Here is a 19,857-nt window from a genome sequence, read left to right as displayed (position 1 = left end):
CTTCAATAGTTCTAGCTTGGAAGTTGTTCACGGGAAGAGCCAGGGCGAACCACATGCGCAATTCTTTCAGACCCTGGAATAGTTTTTCAACTTGCTTATTCACCAGTACAACTTCAGGGTCCAAATTTTTCACTAGCTCTATGGTTTTCCATGTTTCGCATCATGCATGTATGCAGTCACTCACGATATATGTGGGAGGATCGACAAAAGATCCACCAGAACCTTGATAGAATGTAGAGAGTTCAATGACAATGGTTAGCAAGAAACTACCATCATCTTTGAGGACCTCTTCCCCACGCTGAAATCCGTAGAAGTCAAGTTTTGTGTCATTGTTTTTTCCAACAACGAAATCAGTGTCTTGCAATTTTTTCCACCGTATTCTCCTTTTGTCAGCTACCCCTTCATCTCCTGGATGGATTTTCTATTGGCTATCCACACTCCCGTTGGATTCTCTTCGGCCATATGCATCAGAAAGCTCGAGTATTTCACGAAATCGCCAAAGCTTTGCAGGGAGAGCTTTGGTAGTTGACAAATGATGACAGAGCCGCGAGCATGGTTGGCAAATGGTGACTGAGAAAATGGCGACGTGTCAGATTTTTATTGGATAGAGGAAGACGAAAATGCAACCTTGTGATTCGCTGGGGTGAACTGTGTCTGCACACCCCAACCCCACAGAGAAAAATGTTTTTCCACGTAATTGTTTTCCTACACAATTCCACATAGCTTAAGCAAAATAATTAAATCGCTTTTCCTTTTTAAATTCGATTCTACTTTATATCATCAAAAATCGTATACGATTTAACTTTATTGTAATGTATTCAATTTAGAAGTTCTAAATGTTATAGTGATAATATAATTGGATTATATTATATTTTCTATTTTTTTGAATTAATTAGTTTATTGATATATTTTAAAATAATATTATAAGTTTATAGGGTAGATTAATTGGTGATCTTTGTGATGTATATTATGAGATTTGTTGGTCAAACATATATATGGAAAAATATAAATATATTGTTTATCAAATCAAAACTCAATTAAGTAATTTATTTTAATATAATTAATAATCTATTTTAATATAGCTAATATTAACATAGCCTATGGGGTTTAGAATAGACTACGATAAGCATATTGTTAGATCACTTCATGATGTGAAGGTCATCGGTTCGAAATTTTGTGGGCAAAAATCTAGTCATGTTAAGGACTAGTATGGTCTAGCCTAAATACAATCCCGGAAAATTTTTGATAACTTAAATACCCCTGAATCTTGATAACTTAAATACCCCTGAGTCGAGATTTCTCAAACAGAAAATTAAACCTATAATCATCCCTAAAATACACAAACAACTTTACCAACAAAAAAACTAATATTAACATTTAACATTGAATCTAAGCGATCAACATTTCCATTCCTTCGATCTAATCCATTTTACAACCACACATCAATCTAATACTTGAAATTATAAAAAGACTTTATTGTATACATGGGGTAAGAATCTTGCTTTTGAACTTTGCCTTTTGTAACATTTCAACTTTTTATTTTAACATTACCATTTTAGATGAACCTTGAGTATTCACAGAAAACAAAGATCTAATACTTGAAATTATAAAAAGACTTTGTAGGGTACATTGGGTAAGAATCTTGCTTTTGGACTTGCCCTTTTTTTAACATTTCAACTTTTAACATTTCTATTTTTTTTTCTTATTATTTTGTCAAGGGGCAAACATCTTTACCTAAATGTTTACCTAACTTTCGTATAAATTGAAATACGTATTAACTTTAACCTTCACTTTTTTTATTTTATAAAATTTAAAACAATTAAAAAATAAATAAACTACGTGATTGATTTGACTGTTGAATTGTTTTTTACTAAAAAGAAATTTGATATTTTAACTTCTCAAGTGACAGATATATCACATGATTAATGCAAGGTTTAGTCTAAAAGTAAGAAAATATAATTAGTTAGAAGAAAATTTTGTTTTATAAAATTATAAAGTCGCGCTGCACTTATTAAAAGTAGTTAGGTATTCGGCGCACTTGTTAAAAGTAGTTAGGTATTCGGTAGTATTAAGAACTCGTTTCGGATTGATATTAAAAATTAATTTTAAAGGAAAATAATGTACACTAAAAAAACGTAATGAGTTTATAGGTGGGTCGTGAGTGGCGAGAGATTCTTCAGCGCGATGATGAGTCATGTTCCAAATTTCGAAAATAAAAAGAAAAAATTGAATACTTAAAAGGGTGAAATCATTAGTTGTTCATGAGTGCAAAGTTGGAAAATACACAAGGCATTGGTTTTGGATTCATGAGAACGAGGTGTAATGCTATGGGGTTGTTATTAGTGATTGAAAATATTGTGTTGAGTAATGCCGATTTTCATTTAGTCGAGAGACTTATTTTAAAGTGTAATATAATGTGTAATTATGTTTGTTCGTTTGAAATTTTGTTCATGTCAGTTAAAATAATATTTTTTAAAAATTTATAAAAAAATAAAATTAAATAATTATACAAAACATTTAATTGTAAGTGAAGAAATTGGATCCTTCGCGGCTTATGTTAGGTTCGTATTTAAGATGGATCTATGCTCGTGTTAATGCGATTACACAATTGCCAACTATTTGTGATATTTTGTGGAGCTTTTACAATTTAATTTTGATTTTAAAATTGTTATTACGTGTTGATGAGTTAGGAGTAATTATTGCATTATTTTGTTAATGAAAATTTTAAAATTTTGGAGATATTAATAATTTGTTTGGCTATAAAATTAGATGGTTGGTGATAAGCTTAAGTCACTCATGCAAGTAAGAAAGATAATTGTGACAATAAAATTGGTAAGAATTTAAATGATAGAGTTGAAAATAAGTAAAATGGCTAAAAAAAACTTTTTAATGATATAAATAGTTACAAATTTTTATTTATAAAATATAAATAAGTTAATAAACTTAATCCCAACCTTTTATTCTTTTTTATTAAACCTTGAATAGAGTGTATAGTAGTAATGATGAAAAAAACTCTAACACCATCTTTTCAATATAAGTAAGTTTATCAAGAGAAGAATTTGTCTTTAACACATTATATGTTAGATGTTAAAGAAAAAATCGATTATGTTGGGTTTGCATTTTCACTACTCACAAATTTGTCTCTTGTAATAAGATGATCACCATCATGATGAAGAAGCTTTCATACATGAGAAGACATAAGTTTCATACATGAGAAGACATAAGTGGCTTATTGAAAGGGGCATTATTCTAATAATGTGATAGTTGTGTTCAAGTTTTTTTTGGGTTAATTTTATAAATTTGGCATTTTAATTTAAAAAATGGGTGGTGTAAATTAGTGCATTTTATAAATTTGGCATTTTAATTTAAAAAATAGGTTATGTAAATTAGTGCAATCTCATATTAAGAGAAAGTCACTGTAGTGAGTCTAATTAATAAGAACAAGTGTCTTTTTTATGGATGCCACATGTTGGAATTTTGAGTAAGGTGTAGTATATATGCTTTTGTAAATTAAAAAGTTAAACCAATATTCAAAAAAAATTATTCCATAAACAAAAAAGTCTCATACATATCTGACGTAAAATTAAAATATGACTCTAAATAAAATACTTTGACATCTACAAACTTTAACATAGAATAAAATTCAATAACATTATATTTTCAAATCATAATTATAATTATTACAAATTTTATTATAAATAAAATGGTTATCAAGGAGGTTTAGGGAATTAAGAGAAGTGATCTCCTCTCCCACCAAAATCAATTTCAAACAACTTACATGTTTAAATTCTTAACAAGTATATTATTAGGCACTTAAGAGAAGTGTTGTCTTCTCCAACCAAAATCAATTTCGACAACTCACGCGTCTAAATTCTTAATGATTATATTTAGGCCGATAGGCCTTCCTTTGGAACAGACTTTCGTCGTTCCTTTGTCTCCCGTGCTGACACGTGGCCTTATGCCCCACCATAAATGATGTCCGAAATTTTGGAGGTAAAACAAACAGGTGCGAGTCCATCATATGGAGGTAAAAAAGAGCAGGTAGATGACTTCCCACACCACTTCGTGGAAGCATAGATTCATTGACCTGCCACAAAAGTCTTGCCCTTTTTTGCATGTTGTTCTTTGTAATTGTCGACAGGCCATCCCTGGTAGTCAGGGTTTTTTACCCAAACTTTCTACAACGTTTCTCCATCTTCTTCAGAGCAGTTAACATATATTGGATTCCCTTTTATTCACTCAATACAGTCATTACTGCATCGGAAGGGCTGGGTTAGAGCTATATTTCTGCTGATGGCCGGCCCGCCATAAGCAATGTGCCTATATTTGTGTTGATGGCCATAAATCTAAACATTCAAATAGAAAACTCAAACCAGGATCGCACGTCTGCCCGTTTTTCCTGCCAGCAGCCGCCCTTTCCTTGCGAGAATGTAGGTAACCGTCACACAAAGCCTGGCACTCCAGAGTAGGGTAGTAATGGCGCATTCTGTTGCGGTCCCTGTTTTGCTGTGCACTGCTGTTCTGATGCACGATCAACTGTTCTGCGGTTTCTGTGGTTCCATGACCGGGAGCCTTCTTGGATCAAACTACCGGCAGTCTTGGATCAATCTCACACAGTATAGCACTGTTCACGAGCGGGTAACGGAGCTGGAAATCGAACCGGAAGAGAACATCTGCAGGACATCATTTCTTCCAGATCAGGTCATCGTCTCTCTCAGTCCTCTTTAATTTTTAAGCTCTCTCAGTCCTCTTTAATAGATGCCCACTATCGTTTGGCTGGAATCGAATGAAGTGGAAGTTAGAGGCATAGAAACTTTGTACAGAAACTAAATGATTTCTCATAGTTGTCATCTTCTGCATTCTCTGATTGTCGCTGCTTATACTCAACATTCAACGGTTATGGTCAGCTGTTTGATGTGGAGTAGTCTTTAGTTCCAGTGTCGAAAATGGTTGGCGATATTTCTCTAACTTGAAAGGATATGTCTCACTAGGACCAACAAAATAATACCCATGCTGCCTTGATTGCCAGTGTATATGCCTGCAGCCATTCTAGAACTTTTACTTCCATCTTTATTAGGCAACGACATGTTCTCACCATGGCTTGGGAGGTCTGTACTAGCTGCTTAAATGTTTTTGAACATTACCTGCAGCCTGCTCCCTATTTTGTTCAGGTTTTTCTGTTATGGCATCATATTTAAGCTGTGATTTGGGAGCTACCATAGTGCCTTCATGCACCACTTCGTGGAAGCATAGATTCATTGACCTGCCACAAAAGTCTTGCGCTTTTTTGCATGTTGTTCTTTGTAATTGTCGACAGGCCATCCCTGGTAGTCAAGGTTTTTTACCCAAACTTTCTACAACGTTTCTCCATCTTCTTCAGAGCAGTTAACATATATTGGATTCCCTTTTATTCACTCAATACCGTCATTACTTTTCTGCCCATAACGGGGTTTGTTCTTTTTGCCAGTGTATATGCCTGCAGCCATTCTAGAACTTTTACTTCCATCTTTATTTGGCAACGACATGTTCTCACCATGGCTTGGGAGGTCTGTACTAGCTGCTTAAATGTTTTTGAACATTACCTGCAGCCTGCTCCCTATTTTGTTCAGGTTTTTCTGTTATGGCATCATATTTAACAAACCTTTACTCAAGTTTCGTTTCCTGTGTCAAATTTTATTTATTCACCGTCTAAACCCCAATTTTGACTATAAAGCTATTTAACAAACCTTTACTCAAGTTCCGTTTCGTGTGTCAAATTTTCGCTGCGCAAGACGCAAGTACATCCCAATATATTTTGATCCAGCTTCCAACTTCGTCCAAGAATTATGGAGGTAAAACAAACAGGTGCGAGTCCATCATATGGAGGTAAAAAAGAGCAGGTAGATGACTTCCCACACCACTTCGTGGAAGCATAGATTCATTGACCTGCCACAAAAGTCTTGCCCTTTTTTGCATGTTGTTCTTTGTAATTGTCGACAGGCCATCCCTGGTAGTCAGGGTTTTTTACCCAAACTTTCTACAACGTTTCTCCATCTTCTTCAGAGCAGTTAACATATATTGGATTCCCTTTTATTCACTCAATACAGTCATTACTTTTCTGCCCATAACGGGGTTTGTTCTTTTCTATAGATTCTAATCGGAAAGTGGAGGTTGTATTCTTCCATATAAGGTGAAATATTACTTACTTGTAAACTATTAAATATTACTTTTGATATATTTAAAATATATTATTTTTAGTGTTATAACCCAATTTCCAAAATTACTTCTAACATGTTACCAATTCACCGTAGCTTAATAGCTTAGGGTGTTTGTTGTCCAAGAAAAGAATCCACCGTAGCTTAACAGCTTAGGGTGTTTGTTGTCCAAGAAAGTTTTTTAGGCACCGATATGTTCTCACCATCGCTTGGGAGGTCTGTACTAGCTGCTTAAATGTTTTTGAACATTACCTGCAGCCTGCTCCCTATTTTGTTCAGAGGCATATTTCTCTGTTTTTCCAGGACACAAATGGGTGCTAGAATGGTTGACTGGCCTGTCTCCATCGTCTCCAACATAAGTAGGAGCTCATTTAGACACCACTCTGATTCGGCATAATGAGGAGAACGGCAAGGGCTAACATTCACTGCAATTTCAAGAGTGCGGTCTCTGGCAGACATACACATCAATCCAGCATTCCCATTCTCCCGCATTGCACAGATGCACAAGAATCCATATCTTAAGCGTAGACAGCAAGAGCAATCATTCCTTGCATCAAAATCTATTGAGAATAATACACTTTAACCAATCGTACAACCTTTCATCCAGAATTACCCACATGGTAAACACCACTCACTACATAACGAAGTTTCACATATACTTGCTTGCTATTACATTTAGTTTCATATGATTTTATAAACGTTTGGAATCGTTAATTTATTTCGAATATTCAAACAAAATCGTCAAACATATTCATTGTCACTTACAATGTTTCCTTTTTGGACGACAACAGGTATGAATACATGCTACCTACGAAGGTTGTACGAGTGTTGCGAAGAAATTCAGCAACAAGAACTTACGCTTCAAGATATGCAGACAAGGATCCTGCCACAACAATCAATGCCACTTTACCGTTTGCGCCCAGCCATCAAGTTGTTAAAAAAAATAAGGCAAATACTTAAGATGACAATTCACATTCATGAAAGGGACGCACACAGGCAAATGCGCCATCAATTGCAGGAACAGCTCGCACAATATGGCACCACAATAAACACTCACTGGTGTTGCCGATGCCATGGCCCATCATGCATATATGATTAGCTGCACATGCTCAAACACATCTCTACATAATAGAATGCTTTTATTGTACATATGTTTAGAAGCCAACAAATACTTTCATTGTATATATGTTTAGTTATATCTTTCCAAACACATCTCCATGTCTAGAGTGACTTGTCCCTGTCGACTTCAGGATCTTCAGATTATTACGGAAGTTGAGCATTTTAGCTCTGGACCAAACTCTGTTGTTTTGTTCTCGTTCTGTCAAGATCTATTTATGCAAATCATGGAATTACAGAGTTTTGTATGACTGTGAATGTAATCAGTAAATTGGTTGGGCATTCTCTTTTCCTTGTAGTATACATATATGAACTTTGGTATTTTATGGCTAAACATTTGGCTTGAAATAGTTCTGCAACCATCTCTTGCATGTTCGGCATGTAAATAATTCCATTTCTGAAATCACAAATGAATCTTGTCCGTGCAACAAATATGCATACAGTTTTTAGACAACAATGCCATTTCTTCCTCATCATGTTGACAATCCATTTTTCTCATAGATTTAATAGAGTCTTCTTATGTGTTCTATATGTTTTTAGGAAGATATTCTGTAGACATGAAATATCTGTATAATCAATTTCTAAATGAATTAATGAAATTTAATTCAGAAAACTGTTATATGATGTTTTCTCAGCTTCTCTAGCCCGAGTCTGTGAATGTCGAAGAGCATCCAATAAGTCTGACTTCCTGGTATAATCAGCTTCCAGATATTCTGTTTCTCCATCGGAGCTGGTTAACCTGCGATTGTATCTGCCAAACAATAATGACTAGCTTGAGCCACCAAGAAAATAAGAATAAATTACCAATACCCAGATTTATTAGCAAGAAGCCTTTGTCAATGACACCTTCATGTTATGGTTATCACTATATCTTTAATGCAGGGTTCTCCATGTATTGCATGTTTATAAACTCTCTAAGACTCAAAAGGGAGATTGAATGGATGTGCCTATATAGTTTGCCAATTTATCATGGACTTTTGTTCACGTTCTGTGAAAGAGATTTTTTGTAAATATACATATTAGCTTTTGCAAAGAACAAGAATTACAAAGACAAAAATGCCCCTGCTTATCAAGTATATTTTACGCACCTTTGAAAAATAGTATTTTATGAGACATCATGGGGCAACCAAACTCACCTAATGATTCTCTCTCGGTAATCAGTGGAGGATGATTTATGGGCAACTTCTGATTCGGTGGCTTCTGAAGTTGAGGGTGAATGGCCATAAAGTAACAAGGAGTTCAAGCCCTTCTCTTCTTGATATGGAGATTTGAACCTGCCAACAGAAGTTGAAAAAACTGCATCTTTGGATTTAGACATGTCCATCTCTTTAAATTTGTCACTGCTTTTAAAAGGTGCACTCCCGTGCCAGATCACAATTTTGCAAGCTCCCTTTGATCAGCTCTACACCACCTAATTCCACCCTTCTCATAAGATTTTGCATTTGTACAGTTCAGATAGTGGTTTATGGAACCTTCAAGCCCAGTACCATCCATCAACTTATCCATTGTCCATGCCTGATCTTGACAACCATCAACAGCTGAAGCTGTATGATCTTTACTTCCATTCACTTTCTTGACTTTGTTAAAGGCAGAGTTTTCCTCATTCACTTCCCGTGGGCAGCATGTATCATTTTTGCTTTGTCCACATGTTTGTCCATTGGAACAATTACTCAAATCTGAGTCTGTACATGCAGGTAATTGAGCTTCAGTGATGCTCAATTTCCTACTGTACAAAGAGTCACAACCAAAATTGATCTTCCCTTGAAAGTCAGGCTGAAATTGTAACCACCATTTCTCATCCAGTGAGAGGCTTGGATTCATCTTGATCCAACTAGCTCTGTAATCAGATATTGCACCAACGGGAAATTATATTTGAAAGCAAACGGGTTCTGAACCACCAACTATAATCTATCTGCAATAGTGCAAAGCATATCAAAGAAAAGAATTCCATTGAAGGTCACTCTCCCTCTCTCTCTCTCTCTCTATATATATATATAGTTCAATGGGTTGGTGCCAGTATTGCCAGGACATTATTAGTACTCCAACAGACTGTGGAAGTCCCAAGTTTGATTCCCACAAAGTCAGGCATGCTTAGAATGGGGAAAAGTGTCTGGGAGTATCCTAGCGATTTATTTCCGATGATGTGTGTACGTGTGCAAATAATAGAAATAAAACAAAGAATTATAACACATAAAATGTGCAAGAATACACCATAGATCATACATAGTGCATTAAGATCCAACTATTGATAGTTTGAAAATAATTGACAAATGACAACATATGGGGACATTAACCATTGGCCACATCAGTTGGACACACAGGGCATGTACCCTACTCATGATATGTGCCCCAGGATTGACTAATACTCAGGGCTCAAGTGTTTAAGTGCTTAACATATATTCATGGACTGAAAAGTAAAATATATTTCTCATTTTATCATCTGAGATATCGATCACCTTAGGAATCCAGATTAGGCAATTGTGTTTTTCATTGACAAAGGATGAGACAAAACCTTTAATCATAGATGACACATGCATTTGTTTCTCACATGAAAAAAAACAAAATGTCATATTGCCCATCAAAGACGAAGAAGGTAGCATACCTTCTTCACAAAATGATATTAAGGGGAAGCGATCCACTATTTTAGTAGTTTATGTAAGGCCAGAGAAGGACTTTGTTTTTATTGCCAGAAAGAGTTTATAGATTTATTTTTTTCCATGGTAAATGCAGAGGAGAATGCACACTTGGAGAGGACAATAACTGAATAGGAGGTGTTGGGCACTCTGAAATCGATGACAAAGGAGAAGAGTCCATGACCAAGTGGTTGCTTGACGGAGCTCTTCTTACATTTTCAAGACATTATGTTAAGGGAGCTCATAGAATTGGTAGAGGAATCTAGGTCAAAATGCAAAATATCAGGGGTGACCAATGTTATGTTCGTAGCACTCATCCCAAATACTGAGAAGCCCTCAACCTTTTTTGACTTTCGACTCATATCATTATGTAACACAACCTACAAAATGATTTCTAAAATCATTGCCAGCAGGCTCAAAGCAACTCTATCAAGGCATGTGACTCTAGAACAATTTGGCTTTTTTGGACAACTGACAGATACATGATGTGGCTACAATCACTCGAGTGTATCCACATTTCATATCTTTTCAATTGGAGGCAAGCATCATGAAGATGCTACAGGGCTCAAACATGGATGCAGAACAGAAAAAAGAACAAATGATAGGAGGAATGCGGTTCCTTAGTATATACCTTTGTGGAAATGTGCATGTCCCAGTACCTGTCATCACAAAATCCATCAAGGAAGATTTGCATGAGTGCAATGCATTCTCCAGTCTCACACAATTTCAAGCCTCAATTTGTATATCATGTTAACCCATGAAGGGAAGATTTTCGAAAATGTATAATGTCAAGCATATTAATCACAGTCAAATATCTTGAATCTACCAGAACCAAAACGTCTTTTATATTCATATAAACTGGAACAGTAAAATTTGCAGAAGACAGAGTGGGTATAAAGGAAACTTAGTATGCATACCCTTAGCTTCTCATAACAAAATCAATAAAGAAAAAAATAATATGCAATATATCCAGGCATAAATGAAAGGTTGCATGCAGTTTTAAGACAGACAACAGGCAGGAAATGGGTCTATAATCATGTCACTTACTTATCATGGTGGAACCTACAATGGGAAAATGTATATCAGCGGAGGATGTAATTCCTGTCTTTAGTGAAATCTTTTGACTTTACTATGCTGTAGTCTAAATCCAGCAAGAATCGTTTTGGTTTTGATGGAAATGCACATATCAGATGTTAATTTTTACAAAAGTGGTTTTGAGTGGGAATATTAAAACGAACAATTTTACTGATTCAAACTTGCAGTTTTGACAAAGATTGACTGGCTCGATTTGGCTGATGGAAAACTGGAAAAGGATAAAAACGTAGTGTTTAGCCTTCTTCCATTGATATTCCCCTCAAAACCACTTTTGTACAGAACAACAATACAGAATGACAAATGTTACCTTTGTTTTGTTTATGTTAGCATTGGAAGATTCTCAGTTTAGGTGAAAACTTAAAAGTCAGAGCCAATAATGGTATATGGAATAGTTACCTTTGTACAGGATGATATTTTTTCTTAATTTAGGAGACTAATTGTATGTCATGATGTTGATCTAAGTTATCTCTATATGAATATCTGTCATATCTATTTTCCCTGATGAGAGTTCACAGGAAATGTTGGAAAAGTTTCAAAATTCTACAGATTATACTAAAAAAGATATACGATATTTGTTAGTACTGTTTCAAGAAACGTTTGCCTTGAAAGCAATAGTGGTAATATGATTCCCACAACATGTCAGTCATGCAACTACCTTGATGTTCTATTGAATGTGAAAGAAGGAGCATTTTCAAAAGGGAAATGATCATCATCGTTTCTGGTTTTCGAGCTTCATTATGTGACGGGCATTCATCAGTGCCTTATTACATGAGATATACGTACAAACCCAAACATATCTAATATGCAAATACCCATTCTTTAAACTGAAAACAATGTGTTTCAATACAAGAAATGAGGAAATAGGAGGACCATTTCTGCATATACAGGTCATCATGAAGGTCAGATTTTGCTGCTTGATAACAATATTTTATGCTACTTTTCAATGGATTTGTTCTATTTGGGATGATGAGAGTGCATTGATGCTCCCGTGAACTAGCCAATTGCTCTTTGTTCCATGGAAAACAAGGTTCAGGTGCCAAAGAAACAGAGCAGAGGAAGCAATGGTTAAATGACAATCCATATCTGACAAAGTTAAATTCTGGAACATGCAAAGGAAGCAATTTTTAGGCATGGAGGAGGAGAGGTAATTCTGTTATTTGTATCTTGCCTCAACTATTTAATGAAGCTACTAGGGTTCTTGCAATGTCAAGAAGGATGAGATGCTTTTTTCCCGGATTGGCTTTTTGTCCATTATTTCGCATCTTATGAAAAGCATCTTACAATTACTTAATGTTTTAGTTATAATGTGAACCACCAATGTAAGTGATTTGTTTTAATTAATGTTTTAGTTATAATGTGAACCACCAATGTAAGTGATTTGTTTTAATATTTGCAAATGTAATTCGCCGCTTTTCAATTACCATGTTCAATAGTTTCGTTGCCTATCTATAGAGGTTTCCTCCTTTTAATAATCCTATCGGCCTCTCATTGTACCTTTTGGGACAATTGCTAGTATTATATTGTTCTTGAGTTTTAAATAAGTTTAAGCACCTATATACAATTTTAAAATAAATTAGAGTACTATTTTAAAATAAGGAAAAATATTTAATATTCTTTTTAAATATATATTTAATAAAAAAAATAGTATTCATAATATCTTTATATTAATACAATTATTATTAAGAGTTGTCTTTAGTGTAATTTTTTGGAAGTTCTTTTGGTGGGTTTTCCAGTCTAATTTCTTTAAAATTCGGTAAGAATTTATTGAAATCACAAGATTGATGAGTAACCCTTGCAGAATCCATGTCTAATCCATATATATAAATAAAACCCAGTTTAAATAACACAAATCAAAATTCCACCTCAAATTTTTCTGCCAACACCGGAAAGTCCAAAAAGTCACACTAAAGACAAGTCATTATTATATTATATTATAATGTTTTAATATTAATTTCAAATAAATAATCAAAACTAAATATTTGTTAATTAATTTTTATTATATTATTTTATAATATATAATATTTTTTGTTTTTAAGTTGTTTGTGTCTTCCAGAGATGACTATAGGCTTAACTTTTGGCTTGAGAAACTGTGACGCAAGGGCATCTAAGCCATTAAAATCACCCAAGGATCGCACCTGACTTAGACCACACTAGCCCTTAACATGGCTGGAATTTTTCCCACGAAATTTACAACTAGTGACCTTTACATCATGGAGTGACTTAACAATTCACCCCATCATCGTCTATTGTATGTCTCGTGGACTTATAATATTTAATTATTAATTGAATGCAATTTACTTATTTCATTCAAATATACAAATCTATATATAATATTATTTATTTGAAAACAAAAATAATTAAAAAATATATACAAAAGTGAATCATCTTTTAAATTTAATGAGAGGTTGCCTCTGTTGAAAATGTAGCAAGAAAATCTCAGTTTGGCTTTGCCTTGGTCGAACTAGAGAAAATTTTAATTTCTATTTCAGCAGAAATCTTGGAGGTAGTTAACTGAGGTGACATAACACTTGTCACTCGGTTAACTTAGTTAATTCAAGTTGGGGAAGCTTGAGTTCAGTTCAGTATGATTGATTTCTAATTTGTAGCAATCTATTTCAGTTAAACTGAGTTATGGCTAGTGAAACTAGTTCTAATTGTTAGAAGAAATAGTAGAGGTCAAGTTGTGGAAGTGGAACTTCAACCACACTCAATGATCAACCAATTAACTTATCAATCAACCCAAATTAATTGTTGCATGCAGAGAATTTGAGTTACCCAGTTGAAATGGAGATTCCAAGGCAGTATACTATCAGTTGTAGACTATTCCCATGTGTACAGGTGGTGCATTTAGTCAGAGGAAGGGCCTAGTGGAATTGTGCAATCCAATTGAGGGAATTTCCTAAATAATAGGGGCTAATTTCCTCAAGGAACAACACAAGGAAATAAGAGATTGGAGGATTTGAAAATTGGCTAAGTGTTGGCCAGAGTCAGTCAGTCAAGAAGAGAGATAGACTATACACTTGCAGGTTGTGCTCGGGCTTGAGCAAGCATATGTATTCATATCTATTCTTTGACTAATGGAATACATATAGGAAGGGGTTTTGAGCAGTTTCTTTCTCCTAGATAAATCTTTGTGCATGTCTGATGTTTCCTTTTGCATGTCTATGATTTGTGTTCCAAATTGTGAATTAATGTCTGCAAAGCAGTAGAGTAGCTTTGATTCTTGTGATTTGGTAAATTTCATGAATAGTTTCAAATATACATAGTAATTTCTACATGGTATCAGAGTTGGATTCACAGTAGAGTAGCAATTTTGAATTTTTTTATTGTAGGAGGATTAGATTTGCAAGATCAATTCTTCAGAGCTGTAAGGATGGCTCTCTATGGACTAAGACTCACGTATGACCTTGAGGGAAGCTCGAATTATGTTGCTTGGAAGGACTGCATGGAGGTAGTACCAGAAGATAGTGGATTGAAGGAATTCGTCGATAATGACATCCTGAAACCAACAACATATGATACTCAGGATCTAGCAGAATGGAAGAAGTGTGTACCCAAGGTGAGGATAATCATAATGGAGGGAGTATGAGACCACATCGTCTCAAATATCCATGGGAAAGACACTTTGTATGCAATGTGGAAAGCACTCACAGATCTTTTCCAGAATAGTAGTGACCATAAGAAGCTGGCGCTCAAGGATAAAATTCGAAATATCAAGATGCAGAAGAACAAGACTATTCCGCAATACATGATCAGGTTCACACAATGTCATGATGAACTTTTTCACATTGGTGTTACTGTCGCAAAAGATGATTTGGTAACCCTAGCCCTTTTAGGCCTTCCTAAGAGTTGGCACAGCTACCAAGATTCGGTAAAAGGGAGGGGGAAACTACAAAATTGGGAGTGCCTATGATCTGACTTAGTGCAAGAGGAAATAAGGTGGAATACTAGAGATGGGACTTCATCCAAAGGTGAGGATGAAAAAAACAATGCCTTGGCTGGAAACGCAAAGAAACAAAAAGGGAAGAAATCCCAATCTAAATCATAATCTAGTCAAGGGAGCAAGAAGAAAGACTTGTCCAGAATCAAGTGCTTTCACTGTCATGAATTTGGGTGCTATGCCACTGATCAGGCGCTCGGTATTTAGCTCAAAAAACAAAGTTCTCATAATGGCTCGAAACCTGAACGACTGCGTCCATCTAGGCAAACTGATCCTAATGCAACTCGTTTCACTGAAAACCGAGTTCATATGAGGAAGTTATTGAGTTCTATCCGCTTTGCCAAACAGGGGAAATTTAAAAAAAAATGCACATTCACTGCACAATCAATAGTCTGTATTACTGACATGGCACGTGACTATGCAAGGTTGGTCAACATCCAGTCGGACTCACCAGTGTCAGGTTTTGGTTGGTTGTTAGAGGTGGTGATGTGGCATATTATGATTGGTTTAGAATAGGACCAATGAGAAGGGGACAAGTGGAAATTCCGAAGGCCGCCACGTGTCCCTCCCAACCTTTCGGGTTATGGAAGTGTAAAAATTTTATGGAACCATCGGGGTTCGACCCCAGAACCTCCTCTCCACAGACCAAAGCACTTAACCATCTTCGATATCGCATGTTTCTTAACCTATGTTTTTCTCCACATATATTTGAATTTTATTGTGGTTAGAGTTGGCGGTTAGGAGGGCCAGCCCTCCCATGTGAACAACCCGCCGGTGACATTAAACTATTTCCAAACGGAGGACAACACACACCATAACTGCGATACAACGAAACTGCTAACATTCAAAACATGCATGTGACACATCGTTATTCCGGCGGTGACAGCTAAGGTTGCAGTCAGTAGAACTGGAAGCCAGTGCTAACAGTTAATGCTACCATGTGTGCACTACCACCTAAACTGTGGGTTAGCGACAGTTTATAATTGCGCAATTAGCGCTAATTGTGGATTAGTTCATAGTTAATACACAGTTAACATTAATTAAACTGGAGTTAATTTAGCGAAATGTTTAGTAGAATCCATAAATTTTGGCCCTAAATCCAAAAATAACGGAGTTAACTGGAGTTCCTCTAGTCTTGGAGGAGGTTTTCTAGGGAAGAACAGTTTGGGTCATAACTGGAGAATTTTTCGACCAAATGGAGCTCAGGAAAAGGTGTTCCTAGCTACTTTTGACATTCTGAACACACTGGAATAGGTCTCAGGAGTAGTAGAGCATTCTAAACATCATTTTTTCCATATTGAGCTAATACATAGACCCAAGCCATGGAAGCTAGACCAAGGAGATGTAGCCCAGGAGGGGTGAACTCCTTCATCAAAACACTGTGTTAAGTGTCCATGTTGATGGTTTGTTGTACTTTTCATTGTTGTTGTTCAACACTTGTGTCTTATGCTATTTTTCTCATGATTGTCACATTAAACTTGATAAAATTTACCTATTTACATTCACAAACAACCTAAGGAAACTTATGCATAGGAAGAAATGGACAAGCATTTGTTTATAAATCTGTAATTGAAATTAGCACAACAAAACTAACATTCAATAACAGATCAAGTTGGTATCAGAGAAAAGGTTTATTTTCTTGATTGCTTGAGTTTTGTGCAAGTAGGGTTTTAATGGTTGCAAAATTGTGATGCTTACAAGGTTAAAGTTGCAGAGAGGAGAAGGGAAATTGTTGGTTGCAACTCCTGAGGTAATGCCCAGAAGAAGGAGAGCCACAAGGCCACAATCTCCACCCAAAGTTCCAATTCTAGCTGCACTTGAAACACCTCAAGTTTTGCCTTCAATTGAGATTGAAGAGGTACAAGCAGTACCAGAAACTGAGCCTAAATCCATAACCATCATGTCAGGAGCAAGAGAGATTGAAGGTATTTCAGAAGAGGAAGCATTCAAGAAAGATTTCTATCACTTGACTGACATGGTTAGATTCCTCTATGAAGAGAGGAAAACTAGAACGGCTGGAGAGAGTTCTAAGCCTCCACATGGAGAAGGAAGCTCAGGAGATAAAAAAGGATGCTAAGAAGGAGTCAAATGGTAATGGAGGAAAGCCTCCTCCATATCCACCATCTTCATCATCTTCATCATCCACAACATCTCAAACAACAACATCTTCCACTTCCACCACCAATATTGTCCATACTCATTCCCAAACCCAAAAAGGAAAAACTCCCTTACTCAAATTGGACATTAAGTTTGAACTTCCCATGTACAATGGTGAGGTGAATGCAAAAAATTTAGACAATTGGATTTGACAATTGGAGGTATACCGTCGGATTTAGAACCTTCAAGAAAGATGGCATAAAGATATAGTTGGATTCATTGAGGCTAGAAGGAGCAACATTAGTTTGGTGGGAAGCAAAGACTCGAGAGGAAATATGAATTCATGGTAAGATATCCATTTCTTGGGTTGAATTTGTTTCTGCAATTAAAAGACAGTTTTACCCTTTAACCTATATCCAAAAAGCCATTATGAGTTGGCAGAATTTTAGGCAGCTCAAAGGCCAAACAGTCCAAGGCCCAAGATTTTAGAAAGAGGGCTTATTGTTAGGAGTAAACTTGAATTCCCAAGATACACTCTTGAAATATATTGGGGGTTTACATTCCTATTTGAAACATACTATCCTTATGTTCAATCCAAGCAATTTGGATGAGGTATGTGTGCAAGCCACAAACCTTAAAGCAAGGGGAAAGAACATTCATGAAGAGGGTAGTAAGAAGAAGCCATTCAAGGGTAAGGAGAAAGAGAAGGGAGGAAAATGGAAGGGAAAGAAGAATGCAAGTGTGAAGAAAGAAGGGGAGAAAACCATATGCCAACATTGTTCCAAAGTTGGGCATGATGAAGCCCATTGTTGGAAATTATATCCCGAACTAATGCCTAAGAAACAAAATGATAAGGGAAAACAAAAGATGACCGCTACCACACAACATGACCTTGGATCATATTCTAGTGATGAGACCAATATTTCAGCCATGGTCACAAAAGGAAAAGAAGTTTTTGCAAGCACTAGTTCCTCACACAGTCAGAACAACACTCCAAATGAAGAATCACAAATAGAGTTGTTTCATGTAAGGGTAATTTCAAATCATACAAAACTAATGCATTATACAATAGTGGGTCACAATCAAACTTAATTTCAGAAGACTTGGTCAAAAATCTTAACCTTGGAACTGTACCTCATCATAACCCATATCCATTGGGTTGGATAGTCAATAATGAAAATTTACAAGTTACAAGGAAATGTTTATTCAAGTTCACCATTATTGAAAAGTTCATTGATGAAATTGAGTTAGATGTAGTTCCACTTGACATTTCAGGAATCATTTTGGGTAGTCCTTATTTGTATGATAGGAAAGCAATATTTTATCGCCATGAAAACAAATACTTATTGCTCAAGAATGGGGTGGAGTACATTGTGAGATCCCATCGCAAAAAACTGAACATTTCTTTGGTTAATGCAGGGCAGATGAAGAGACTAGTAAATGCAAGTAAAAATTTCGCGTTTCTCATGATCAAGAAAAAGAACGATATTGATTATGAGTCTTTTGAAGGTTGTGATGACAAATTGAAATCTGATTTGTTTGATGTGGTAAGCAAGCATGGTGAGATGTTTCAGGAAACAAAGGGGTTACCTCCAAAGAGGGGAATTCAGCATGAGATACAACTGCATCAAGATGTTCCACTTCCAAGTATTGGCATGTATCGCATGTCGATTGTGGAGAGCATGGAAATCAAGAAGAAAATTCAAGAATTTCTGAACAAAGGTATCATACACCCATCTACTTCGCCATGTGGTTCACCCATTGTCTTGGTGCAAAAGAAGGATGGAACTTGGCGCATGTGTGTGGATTTACGTGCACTGAACAAAAACACGGTAAAGAATCGTTATCCACTCCCAAGAATTGCTGATTTTCTTGATCAGTTGAGGTATGCAAAGTATTTCACTAGGTTAGATTTACGAAGTGGTTATCATCAAGTTAGAATAGCTGACGAGGACACTTGGAAAACCACATTTAAAACTAAACAAGGATTTTTTGAGTGGCTTGTTATGCCTTTCGGTCTTACAAATGCTCCAGCTACTTTCATGAGAGTTATGAATGATGTATTGAGACAATTCCTAGATGACCTTTTCATTGTGTACTTAGATGATATTCTCATATTCAACAAATCCATAGATGAACATGTCATGCATGTGAACAAAGTACTAGATGCCTTGAGAAAAGAATAGTTGTTTTTAAAGATGTCAAAGTGTGAATTTGGCAAGACTTATTTAGTGTATTTGGGACACATTGTTGGAGGAGGTGAGCTGAAGATCGACCCATCTAAGGTTGAGGTCATTCTAAATTGGCCCAAGCCCAACACAGTTACAGAGGTAAGAAGCTTTTTAGGGGAAGCACAATATTGGAGGAAATTTATTGCTAATTTTTCTTCCATTGTGGCACCATTACATGCATTGACTAGTGTCAAGAAAGTATTCCATTGGGGATATCTACAGTAGAAAGCATTTGATGCTTTGAAGCAAAAGATCAGTTCAACACCGGTATTGGCTCTTCCAAATCTTAGACAGCCATTTGAGATTCAAACTAATGCTAGTGATTATGCTTTGGGAGTAGTTCTTATGCAACATGGTAAGCCCATTTCATTTCATTCTGAAATTTTTAATGGAGCTGTGACTAACTATCCCACTTATGAAAAAGAACTTTACGCATTGGTACAAAGTGTCAAAAAATGTAAACACTACTTGATGGGGAAGGATACCATTATCCATACCGACCATCAACCATTGCAGTACTTACAGTCACTATCAAAGTTGCAGCAGTCACG

The 19,857-nt window shown here is 35.9% G+C and overlaps 1 long non-coding RNA gene and 1 pseudogene across 1 annotated transcript; one reads left to right on the top strand and one right to left on the bottom strand.

Annotated features, from left to right (window-relative positions):
- The first annotated feature begins 4,273 nt into the window (after positions 1–4,273).
- On the top strand, positions 4,274–7,644 carry LOC149245250 (uncharacterized). Its single transcript, XR_016266505.1, has 2 exons — positions 4,274–4,701; positions 6,986–7,644. It is a non-coding gene; the product is annotated as an uncharacterized LOC149245250 (long non-coding RNA).
- Positions 7,645–7,895: 251 nt separating this feature from the next.
- On the bottom strand, positions 7,896–9,243 carry LOC149245249 (uncharacterized; annotated as a pseudogene).
- Between the last annotated feature and the right edge of the window lie 10,614 nt (positions 9,244–19,857).

Source organism: Pinus tabuliformis, chromosome 7 (genome assembly GCF_031772625.1).
Source record: "Pinus tabuliformis cultivar Carrire ecotype Pingquan chromosome 7, CPIR1, whole genome shotgun sequence".
In the NCBI taxonomy this organism is placed as follows: Eukaryota; Viridiplantae; Streptophyta; class Pinopsida; order Pinales; family Pinaceae; genus Pinus; species Pinus tabuliformis.
Note: the sequence above shows the minus strand (reverse complement) of the source record. Positions and strands in the feature narration are given on the sequence as shown.